Below are 12257 nucleotides of genomic sequence, written 5' to 3'. Positions count from 1 at the left end.
TAGATGCCCAGAAAGAGGGACCCTCACCTCAAATGGCAACCTGCGGCAAGAAGGATACAGGGAAGACTCACAGGAACAGGTTCAAAACTATGGCCTTCAGAGTCCAGGACCAGACTGCACTCTGGATCATTCTGCCTCCCAACCTCCCCTCCCCCTCTCCTCTGCCTCTCCTCCTTCATGAATTCCAGAGTTTTCATTTATCTGGCAAGGCAAGGTGGGGGTGGGGAAGGATGTCACCACATCCACCATCCATCCTGGGAGCTCAACGTCCCTTCCTGGCTGGAAGTTCATCTAGATGGAGGTTTCCAGGAGGTCCCTTCTGCTGCAGTGGGAGAATAAAAAGAGATCTTTACCATCACTCTCATGCCCCGTAAAACAGGGAAATGAGTTGTGAAGAAAGAAAACCAGAAAGGATTTAATTCTGGATTTCCCCTCTGGGCTGGGCCTGTACCCAGTGCTCCCAGAGCTGGGGGTTTGAGGGTTGGGGGAGGGGGCTGCTGCATGGGGGAGAACATGGCTGTCCCCAGGGCACAGGAGATCCTGACAGGACATGCCAGACATCCAGCAGAATGAGAAGTGTCAGGAGCGGGGCCCTGCCCCCATCCCAGACCCCCAGGCTGGCATTCTTCACTCATGAAGCACAGTCATAAATCACGGCTCCCACCCAGACCCACACTCGGACCCTCCCAAGGCCCCAGGCGACAGCCCCCTCCACTGGGAGTGGGCCAGGCCCAGAGTGGTGGGACTCCACCGTGGCTTACCCGCAGTGGGTTCCTAAGGAGTAGTCCCAGCCCCATCTGCAAGGAGGACCCTCTGCTGCTACTTTCTTCGGGACCCTGGTTTGGTACCCACAGTCCAGCCCTGGCTGGGGAAGAGATAGGTGTGCTTCCTAGGGGACACATGGGCCTCCACTGTTCTCAGCTCCCCTTTGGACCTCTCCACTTCCCCGTCAGTCTGGCTCAGAGAGGGCCAGATGTGGACTGAGACCACACAGCAGCCCCAGGGGATGACTGGGCTGGCCCTGCCTTCCTTCTCAGGCGAGGAGGTGGATGAAAACTGGCCTAAGGGTGGAGGGGTCTGCTATGGTGGGTGCCCTGGCAGGGCTCAGGACAGGCTTCCCCCAGGTGCTTAGAATCCATCCTCCTCAGCAGGCAGGAGGGCATACGGGAGGCTGGCGGCCCCTGTTGTCCTAATCACTGTCATTAGCTGGGCAATAAAGAAGCATGGACTGGGCCTTTGAAGAAAGGGCCGTCAACCCAGGTCAGGTGTGTGCAGGCGGCCTAGCAGCTCAGCCCCTCCTGGACACACACACTCTGGGCTGCAGGTGGATGGGGCTCTGCGGGGATGGGGGTCTATGCCCTCCCTGCCTGGCCACTCACACCCCTTCCCGCCATGGCTTCCAGGAAGGTAGCAAGGGGTTTTGAGTGTCTCCTACGAGCTGAACCTGCACAGTGCTGGGACTCAAAAACTTCTATGGTAGTGAGCTCCCCTTTGCTAGAGCAGATCAATGAGGCCGGAACAATTTGAGGACAGTCTGCCTGATGCGGCTGTGTCCCTAGTTCCTAGCACAGGGCCTGGTACGGTGACTGTTGTAGGAATGAATGAATATATCAGAAGGATGGGGGGCTTCTTGCTCCTGGAGGGAAGTCTGCCCTCAAAGCCCTTTTCCAGACTGTTGTGTGTGAAGTGCTATGCGACCTTGAGCCAATGTCACCTTTTAGGCTCATCAGATAGGCCCAGTTTTCCCCTGCCCCTGTCCCCTAGGGCCCTGGGAATGTCCCTGTTTCCCTCCCCCCTCTTCCTGCTGGCCAGTCCCAGCCCCAGCCCCAGAGAACCGTAGCAGCCAGAAGGCCCAGCAAAGAGCTATCAAGACAAGTTTTTAAGGAGAAACCTGGCATGTGTGCTTGTTAGGGGGAGGCAGAAGGTGGGAGTAGGGTTATTGATCCCCCTCTCTGGGTTAACCTTGACTTGGGCTTTAGGTCAAGGGAAGCTCTGTGGGTTAGAATCCTCAACCCCAGAGTAGGCCCCTTGGGGGCTCAGGCCACGACTCCCCTGTCTCCCCAAAGTCTCAGAGGGGAGGCTGCTTCATGAAATGGAAGGGGTGAGCTGTGCAGGCGGGTGGGCAGTGCAGCCAGGGGTGCAGGGTGAGGGATGGGGTAGGACTGGGATGGGTGAGGTTTTGGTGGGTGCCAGCCTGGAGAGGGTGCCCCCTGCAGCCTCCACCCAGTCTGGGCCCCATTAGTCACGATTAGCAGAGCCAAGAGGTTTTTCTAGGGGGCTTAAAAGGCTGAGCCTCAACCTCAGGGAAAGGAAGGGGGAGAGGAGGGGATGCAGTTGGGGGCAGATGGAGCAGCCTGATTGGGAAGATTGTGACAGAGATTCAGAAGAGCTGCTCTTAAAGGTGGGGAGACCCACAGACACCTATACAGAGAACCACTGATTCCTGGGTCACACAGAGGGCAACACATAGACATGCACAGACACCTGCGTACATAGTTACACACTCACAGGTACTCATAGCCCTCAGACACCCAGAGTCATTCGTGGACACACACACACATACACAGTCACAGACATTTGTACAAACACTCACTCAGACACTCACATAAACACGGATGCCCACACACACAGTGTCAGACCTGAGTGTTCCCAGAAGTACAGAGAAGCTCACACACACTGAGACACAGATTCTGTCACAGACACGCCCAGCATCACATTATAGCTCCACAGACTTAATGCACACCCACGGAGGCACATGTGAGCATGGTAACAGAAATGTAAATACTTGCACACTCACAGTCACACACACACACACACACACACACACACACACCGGCATTGCTCCTCCCCATCTCCACAACCATGCCTCCTGCAGCAGGAGGGATTAAGGTGAGACAGGAGAAGCCTGCCCTCCCCACCCAGCAGGACTCTAGCTACAACCCTCACCACTGGTCCCCCCACCAAGCTCTCGGCTTGGAAACTCCCTGGATTTCCCAGAGGGTCAGCCACCCAGAACCGGCTCAGACCTCCCAACCCAGCGCCCTTGTCACACACCTTCCACGGCCCTGGCCAGTGCTCCTCTGATCATCTACAGCCAAGGAGCTGTGCTCTCCCCCAGGAAGCCCGTCCTGACTAACTCCAGACCTCTCCAGCCCTTCCTTGACCTGGGGTCCTCGGGCCTCAGGGCCTCCTGACAGCCATGCTTGGGCCCTGTCCCTCTGCAGATGTTCTTAGGGTCTTCCACGCCAATGGAGTAAGACTTGGAAGGCCTGGGAAGTGGCAGGCTCAGTCTTGGGAACTCACTTTTGGAAGACAAGCTCAGCTCACATGAACATAAGTAGACAGGGAATTTCCTGGCTGTCCAGTGGTTAGGATTCTGCGCTTCCACTGCCATGAGCCCGGGTTTGATCCCTGATCAGGGAACTAAGATCTCACATGCCAAAAATAAATAATGGCCAAAATAAATAATGGCCAAAAATAAATAATGAATATTTTTTTTAATTAAAAAAAGCTCACATTCTCTTAAAACATACATACACACACACACACACACACACACACAAGTAGACAGAAGATAGCCAGTCCTGACATGGGGTGCTAGGAGGGAGCCCCCCCTTCCAGCATCCTGGGACTCCCAAGAGTGGAAACATACTCTTCCTTCTCCCTGGGGACACCAGACTGCCTTATGGCAGACAGTGGCCAGAGAGATTTCCCTCCCTAGTCAGGGCTGCTATTGGCTCAGAGCATCCCAGCCCTAGGCAGAGCTCAGCAACAGACAGTGAACCGGTTCTGACCACCAGTCTCCAGAGAGACAAATCTTCCCCTGGTTCCAGTCTGTTTAAACACCGAGCTACAGCCCGTCCAGGCCAGAGCCCAGCTCAGCTACATCGGCAGGTCCTGAAATTAGGGTGCTGGGGTGTGTGGGACCAAACCTCCAGATGGAAGCAGCTTCCAAGGGGAGCAGAGCCGACCTTGCAATAGCTAGAATTGAGGGTAGACACCAGGACAGACTTTCTGGGTCTAGGAGAGAACTCTGAGGGGCTGGAGAGGATGAGAAAAGGAGAGGATGGTCCTATCTGGAGGCCGAGAATGAGAAGAATGACCTCACAAATCCTTTCAGTCTCAATTCCCAAGGTTCCTGCTTCTACTCCCAAACTGCATGCAATAAGGAAGTAGTACTTCCCAAAGGAAAGAGGGAGTCAGAGCCCGCACCCATTCCTGGGGCAGAGGTGGGATCCTGTCTCAGGAGGGAAAGAAGTTCATCTCAGCCATCAGTCTCACTGTAGGAAGGTGAAAACCAGTCTCTCCTGCCAAACCATCAGAGTCTCCCTGGGACCCTTGGCCCCTAAATTCATTTGCCTTTCCTTGATTTTTAATGAAGTTGAAAACTTTTCATTTGTTTATTGGCCATTTGCATTTTATCTGTGAATTGCTTATTCATGTACTTTGTCCATTTTTCTGTGAGACTGTCTTTCTTCTTATTTACTTAGAGGAGCTCTTTATATATTATGAATATTAACCTTTTGTCTGTTACATATGTTACAAAACTTTCTTCCAGGCTGTTTTTTGTCTTTCAACTTCGTTTATGGTACATTTTGCCCTAATGAAATATTTAGTTATTTACGTAATCAACAAACATTTCTTTATGTTTTCTGCACTTGAGGTCATGCTTTAAAAATGAATTCTCCATTCCATAATTATAAAAATGTCTCCTATATTTTTCTATTTATTTGTATGGTTTTCCTTTTACATTAGATCTTTAATCCATCTGGATCTTTTTAAATTTATTTTTAACATCTTTATTGGAGTATAATTGCTTTACAATGGTGTGTTAGCTTCTGCTTTGGACTTTTTAATGTATAACATGAAGTAAGATTTAACTTTATTTCTTTCAGATGGAAAACTCACTATCCCAAGTTCACTTATTGAATTTTTATACTTTACTACTGCTTTAAAATATGTTATTATCATATACCAAATTCTGACAAATAGCTAAGTTTATTCTGGACTCTATTTTCTTCCATTAATTTATTTTTTAATTTGCACCAAGATCACACTGTTCTAATTGCAGAAGCATTATTGAACATTTTGAAATCTAGCAAGGCAAGTTCCCTCTATATTAGTCTTCTTTTTCAAAAACTTCTAAGCTATTATCATGTATTTACTCTCTCCTAAACTATATATATATATATATATATATACTCTTTTTCTTTTTTTTTTACTTTTTGGCCACACCACACCACATGTGGTATCTTAGTTCCCCAACCAGGGATCCAACCCACGTCCCCTGCAGGGGAAGCGCAGAGTCTTAACCACTGGACTGCCAGGGAAGTCCCATTCTTCCCTAAACTTTAAAAAGTAATTCCCTGGCAGTCCAGTGGTTAGGACTCAGTGCTCTCACTGCCCTGGCCCAGGTTTGATCCCTGGTCAGGGAACTAAGATCTCACAAGCCACACAGCATTGCCCAAAAGAAAAAAAAAAAAAAAAAATCGACTTGTCAAGTTCAGGGAGTGGGGAATTAGACTTTTGATTTAAATTACATTTAGCTTAGGGGCTTCCCTGGTGGCGCAGTGGTTAAGAATCCGCCTGCCAATGCAGGGAACATGGGTTCGATCCCTGGTCTGGGAAGAACCCACATGCCGCAGAGCACCTAAGCCCATGCGCCACAACTACTGAGCCTGAGCTCTACAGCCCACGTGCCACAACTACTGAAGCCCGCATGCCTAGAGCCTGTGCTCTGCAACAAGAGAAGCCACTGCAATGAGAAGCCCGCGCACCACAACGAGTAGCCCCTGCTCAATATTATATTGAGCTTTCCAATTCAGGAACATGATATGCCTTTATATTTATTCAGAGTTTATTATGTGTCTGTCAGTGAAGTTCTATTGTTTTCTTCATGTAGCTTTTATGTACTTTTTATTAAGTTTAGTCCTGGGTATTTTGTAATGTTGTTGCTCTTCTGAATTGGATCTTTTGTCTCCTTATACTTTCTTTTTTAAAAATTAATTTGCGTATTTTTGGCTGCATTGGGTCTTCATTGCTGCACGCGGGCTTTCTGTAGTTGCTGCGAGCAGGGGCTACTCGTTGTGGCTACTGGGCTTGATAAATAGAAAGGGGGCACATGTCTGTTGAACGTCTACTACATACCAGGGATAGTGTTGAGAACTTTAAACGTAATCTTATTTAATCCACAACAATTCTGTGGGTGACTAATATTGTTCCTATTTAACAGATGAGAAAACTGAGGCACAGAGTGGTAAGTATGGAAGACGACACAGCTAACCTCACTCACAGATGAGTTCATTGTTATCTGCCTCAGCACGCTCTTTTTGAAATGGATATCCCCTGCCTAGACCAAGAAGTTTCCAAATGTTTTAGTCTACTCTACACTGGTGCCAGATGGCCACCAGGACCCCCCTGCCAAGGGTGACATTACTTCCCTCCTTGGAATGAGACAGAATAAGTAGAGTGTAGCTGACCTATCCACACTCTCCGACCAGAAGACAAATCCCAGGCTTTGCTGGGCACTCTACCACTACATACCTGGAGCCTTTCGTTCTAGGAAGAGATATACGTGGGCTTAGAGGCCAGAACAAGGTGGGAGGGAGAGGAGGGAAAGAATGGCCGGGGATAGAAGACAGGGGTGGGGCAAAGAAGATGAAAAGGGAACAGTGAGTAGGAGGTGGGGACAAGGTCTGGGCCGGGAGCCTGAGTCCTGGTGGGAGCAGTGGGGACCAGTCTCCAGGGCTCTCCAGGCACTCCACATCCAGTGTGGACTCTGAGCCACAGGGTCCACTCTGAGGGGGCCAGGACCGGGGCCACAACCACATAAATTTCTGTTTCCATCCTCCAGACCATAAAGAGTGGCCGTGGGATCACGACACAGAACAGGGGCCCCCATCTCCACCTTCTCAGACACACAGATACACACACAGGGCAGGATTCCTGACCCAGACCAGAGACATGTGTACAGACACAAGGGTGTACACACGCAGATGACACACGAGAGGGCACAGACACAGGCCTGGATAAAGGGACACAGATCCACACACAGACATGGGGAAAGACATAGATGCAGACGCACAGCAGCCCAGGAGACAAATGTGCGAACACATGGAGACACTCACGAACCCGCAGACACGCAGAGGGAGTCACGGACACATGTACATGTGGTGCACACACCCACACACCCAGGGAGACACTCTGAAGGTGTCAGAGGGACTGTAGAGAGACAGGCAGATGGCTGGACCTCGTGGACAGACAGTCCCCAGCAAACCTATGCTTGTGCCTGGCCCTCAAGGGGTCACAACTATTGCCTGTCCATGGCAGGCCTGAGAACCCCAGGCTGCCACCCAAACTGCTCCCCAGAATCCCCTCGCCAGCTCCTTGAACGCACATGCGGTGGCCCAGCTCTCCTGACACACGTGTGCGTGTCCCAACAGGCCTGTGCCCCACCCATGGGGGCTGACATCCCTGTTCTGCAGTGCAGGGAGGGGTCAAAGGACAGCCCCCTCCGCCACAGGCCACAGGCTGTGCCCAAAGGGCCCAGCCTGGTCCAGGAGGAGGGAGGCGCTGGGGGGACCAGGGCGTGGCCAGGGCGGGCACAGGAGCCGGTACCTGTCAAACAAGAGCCAAGGAACAAACTAGGTTCTTAGTCACCTTGCTCTTCTCCCCGTTTTGGCATCAGCCCCTCGGGGCAAGGGGAAGCTGATATCATAATTATTGGCTCGCCCAGCAGCTGCCTCCCCTCACCTGATGTCAGCACAGACCCAGGACGGCCGACCTGACGGACTGATAGAGAGACGGAGCTCCTGGCCCCCCAGACCCCGGCCCCCACGCCGACCTGCTTCACTGAGCGGTAAGAAGAGACCCGGCCTAAGTCAGCCGTGGAGGCCAGCAGGGCTGGGCCAGGGAATGGGGAGGGGGGGTTGCCTTTTTAATGGGTCCTGGGAGTGACTGGGAGCACCTGGGAGTGACTGGGAGCACCTGGGTGCTCCCTTTCTTCTCGCTGCAGCTCAAGGGAGAATCAGGAAGTGGGGTGAGTGCCTGGAGGGCAAGGAGGACCCCCTCCTCCTTATTCCTCCCTCTTCTTCCTGTTCCAGGTTGTCTAACTTCAATCCTTCTTGCTGTAGTGTGGTTTTCCGTTCTGGTGTTTCGTGGATTTTCTCTGTGTGTGTCTGTGTGTTGGAGAGGGTGTGCTTAGCCACCCTGTGCTGGAAAAAAGTCAGGACACAGAGGGGCTAAAATTGGAAAACTAGAGCTGAAAGACAGGGAGGCAGATTCCCAATTTAGTGGCTTTTCCAAGTGGAGAGGGAGAGCCCAGCTCTGGGGGCTAGTTGGTGCTAAGGGTGTCTGTTGATCAAGGAATCATTCACTGCCCCTAAACAGCCTCAGCTGGGGTCTAGATGCCCGGGCCTGCACAGAGGACTGGGCTGCAGGAAGGAGAGGGTGCAGCTGGTGGAGAAGCAGACAGGTGGCGAACAGGTGCTACGGCCACAACCTGATGCTACACTCAAGGCAGAATCCCCCGGAGGTCTGGACCCCAGAAACCAAGAGGCCTGGTGAGCAAACCTGGGATACGCAGGGAGCTCTCAGACCCTGGACGCCTGGAATTGGGGGTCTGGGGAGCAAAGGCCCTTAGGGAACTGGCCGGAGCAGCAGGAAGACCCCTCTGGCTCCCATGGCTTTTCCCCACCCCCTATCTGATCAGGTAAGGTTCTGGCATTCCCCGTGGAGTCCCCAGGCCCTCCCCAAATGTCCAAAGAAGCAAGTTAGATTAAGAATAGACTCGAATGAGTGGGCGTGTTTGCCTCTTGTCTCTGCGCAAGGTGTGGGGAAGATATGTTTGCGTGTGCATTGTGGCCCGTCACGGCTGGTCAGCAGGAAAGGACCTGGGTGGAGAGGGCGCATCCTCTCGAGAAATCATCTCATCCATTCCACCTGCCTCTAGGCTGGTCGTTTCCCGAGCCGGGCAGGTATGCCCCCTCCTCACTTTCCTAATCCTGAGGGAGGAAACTCGGGCATTCACTCACAGTCCTGAAGTCAGTCCTTCCTGGAGTCTGAAGTCCCTGCTGCCGCAGGATCCAGCTCTGCCCGCCCCCATAGGGTTCTCTTTTCCCTGCTGATAAAACCCAGTTCCTCTGGGCTGATGGGAGGGTGAGAAGGGTTGGGTGGCATTGCACTCCAGTCCTGTCCCCGTCGGGCCCAGCTCAGGCCCTTTTACCACCCTGGGCATTCCCTGACCCCCAGGATGCAGGCAGTAGAAGGGCATCCCCAACTGATGGGGGCAGCACCTCTGTTCCTGGACCCCACTCTCGTGGTGGGCCAGGTAGGGCCAGAGTGGGGCTGGATCCTGGGGAGGCTCTGGTCCTCAGGAGCGAAGGTGCTGTGAGGAGAGGCACATGTCCTCTCAGCTCCCTGCCCGGCCCCGCCCATGCCGCCTCTGCGGAGCTCAGCTCCGGGCTCCAGGGCCTGCCGAGGCACGCTGCCCCCCCAGGCCCGGCGCCTCACTCACCTCCCAGGGCCAGGAACCTGTTCTCCCGGGAATGCCAGGGAGTTCTCAAAGGACTTTATTTCAGTAAAGGATTTTATTTCTTGATTCTGCTCCTGGGAAGGCAAGAGAAAGATTAGAGAGTTGGGGCACCCTCCCTGCTCCCCATATCTGTCTCATCCACACACTAACCCCATAGGACCCCAACCAACAGCTGTGCCTTCATTCATTGTGAGACGGGAGAAGGTCTGGGACAGTTGAAGACAAAGGGGGAAGCCCACTGGTGACGCTTGCCTTCTGGGAAGATGTCTTATGTCCCCACTTTGGTCTCAGGGAATGTCTTCCTTTAGCCCCCATGGAGAGTTCCATCTGCCCTCTAAGAAAGTACCGCTTCCCATGGGCTCTCCATCCTTTTCTGCCAGGAAGTCCTTCCTGCTGTCTAACCTCCCTCCTTCCAGCTTGAGTCTTCATGGACCAGCAGAGCCCCCACTGCCTACACAGGGCTCAAGCACCTAGCTAGAGACTGTTACTAAGTCACACTGAAATTTCTGAAGACCTTGTGTACAGGAAGGGACAGAAATAAGGCCCCATGCCCGCTGCCCCTCTATTAGTCTCTCTGGCTCCATACCCTGATGAGAAGGGGGCTGTTGGGAGACATTTCTGCCTGCCTCCCCTTATTCCCCTATAACAGAGGGATGCCAGGGACAGAGGTCCCGCAGATATGGCCTCCCCTCTTTCTTTCCCAGTCACAGCCCACCGTCCCTGCTGAGGCCTGCAGGAGGGAGTTTTTAGCAAGCTGAGATAGGCTTCTGCAGCAGGAGAGATTGACATTAGACTTCAGAGAGACGTTTCAGCATTTTAAATTAAGTTTACCTGGACTATGTGACCACAGGAGGTGGTTTCCTGAGTGGAGAGACAACCATTGATCTGTGATGGGTGTGGCTGGGCTGGCGACATGCCCGGGAGCAGGGGAATGACAAGATGACCTCTGGGAGAGTGGGTCTCAGAAGCATCAATCAAAGGTCCCTGAGTGATTTTGTTCTTTCTCATTTATTCCTTTCCATCCTTTGCCCCTTCCTCCATCTCTGTGCCCATCTCCAACCTCCACCCCTCTGCATGCATAACCTCTCTACTCCACCTGTCTTTCCTTTCACAACCCAACTCTACCCCCATTCTCATCTCTAACCACAATCCAGCCCTCTTCCTATCCAACCCACATCCCCAACCCCAGTTTCAAGTCCACCTCCACCACCTTATTTCTCTCTTTGCTTTCTCCCTCACCTCCTCAGCCCCAACTTCATCCTCATCCCTAACTCCATCTTCCCATCCCACACCATTTCCACCTCCCCAGGCTGGATCTCGCCATACACCAGAGATCCCCTTTGGAGGTCAGCGCCCCTCATCGGTGCCCCCGCCAGGTCCTGGTATGTCCTCCACGTTCTCCCAGTGTTCAGGACAAAATGGATTGGGTAGGATCATCCCTGGAGAAGCCCTCAGCTTCCTGATCTTATCTGAACTTTAAAGGCTGGTTGCTGGCCAAATAGTAAAAATGAGTTCAGGTGCAACAAGACAAGTCTGATGTCCAGATGGACCTCTCAACACTGCAGGTGTGTGGCAGGTCAAGTGGGGAGATGAAGAGACGTCCTTAGAGGGCCCCAAAGGGAGGCAGTGGCAATGTTTTTGGGGGGTGCTGGGAGCATAACCGATCCTATTAAGCATGGCCAGGCCCAAGGCAAGGAGATGGACAGAAGCTAAAGCAAGGAAGCCTGCTGGGTTGTTTAGGAATGACTGCAGTCTTGGGCATCCCCAGTCTCTACCCCACCTGTGGCTCTTGCTTAGTCAGCTCAGATTAATGGAGCCGGGGAGAGAATTAGCTGAATCGTGATCTCTCAGGGAACTTGACTCAAGAGCCAGCTGTGAGTCACAGAGAAAAGGAAACCCATGCTCTCATGGCTACTCTGGAAGGTGCAGAGGGTAGGTACCACTCAAGACCCCCCAGGATGCAACAGAGAGTTTCCCAGAAGTCTGACCCTAACCCTCCACCCCGTGCTCATGGGAGGACACATGATCGGTCTAGTTCAAGCCCTGCTTCCCCAGCCTGAAACTACTGCTTCTGATAAACTACAGACAACCTGGGCAGGCACCAACACACACACACACACACACACACACACAGAATAGGGCATGTCCCTGGTACCGGATCACCCGGAGACAGTTGGAGATCTTACATACACTTGTAAATTCCACAGCCATGTCCCAGACTACACCAGCCCATCATTCTTGGAAGGCATAGGATGTGCATGAGGACACACACACACACACACACACACACACAGAGACACACACACACACATCGCTGTGATCAGAAAACCCAATTTTCAGACTGTCCACTTAGCAGAGGCAGAGTGACTGCAGCAGTATTCACCATCAGAGGTGTCCCCAGCTCCCTCTGAGAGGAGTTCCTGGAGCCCACATTGGGCCCCACGGAGCATGTGGCTTTGGAGAAGAGGCTCAGCCTCTGGGACCTTCTCATGATCATGTCCGATCTGCCCAAGGTGGGAAAGGTTTTGGAGAGAAAGTTCTTTGGGATGACAATGCCAAGCCCAGGAGGATCTGTGTGTGTGTACGTGTGCTCTGGGTGGCTTTGGAGGAGAGGTGTACCAGTAGGTATTTGTCTGGTACTAGATCTGCATCATTAGTAGTGGTGGTGGGATTAATATCCCTAATAGTAGATTGGTAATAATGAGAGTCCTTATGATAATAATAT

This window comes from Grampus griseus (genome assembly GCF_964374135.1).
Source record: "Grampus griseus genome assembly, chromosome: 20".
Classification (NCBI taxonomy): Eukaryota; Metazoa; Chordata; class Mammalia; order Artiodactyla; family Delphinidae; genus Grampus; species Grampus griseus.
Note: the sequence above shows the minus strand (reverse complement) of the source record.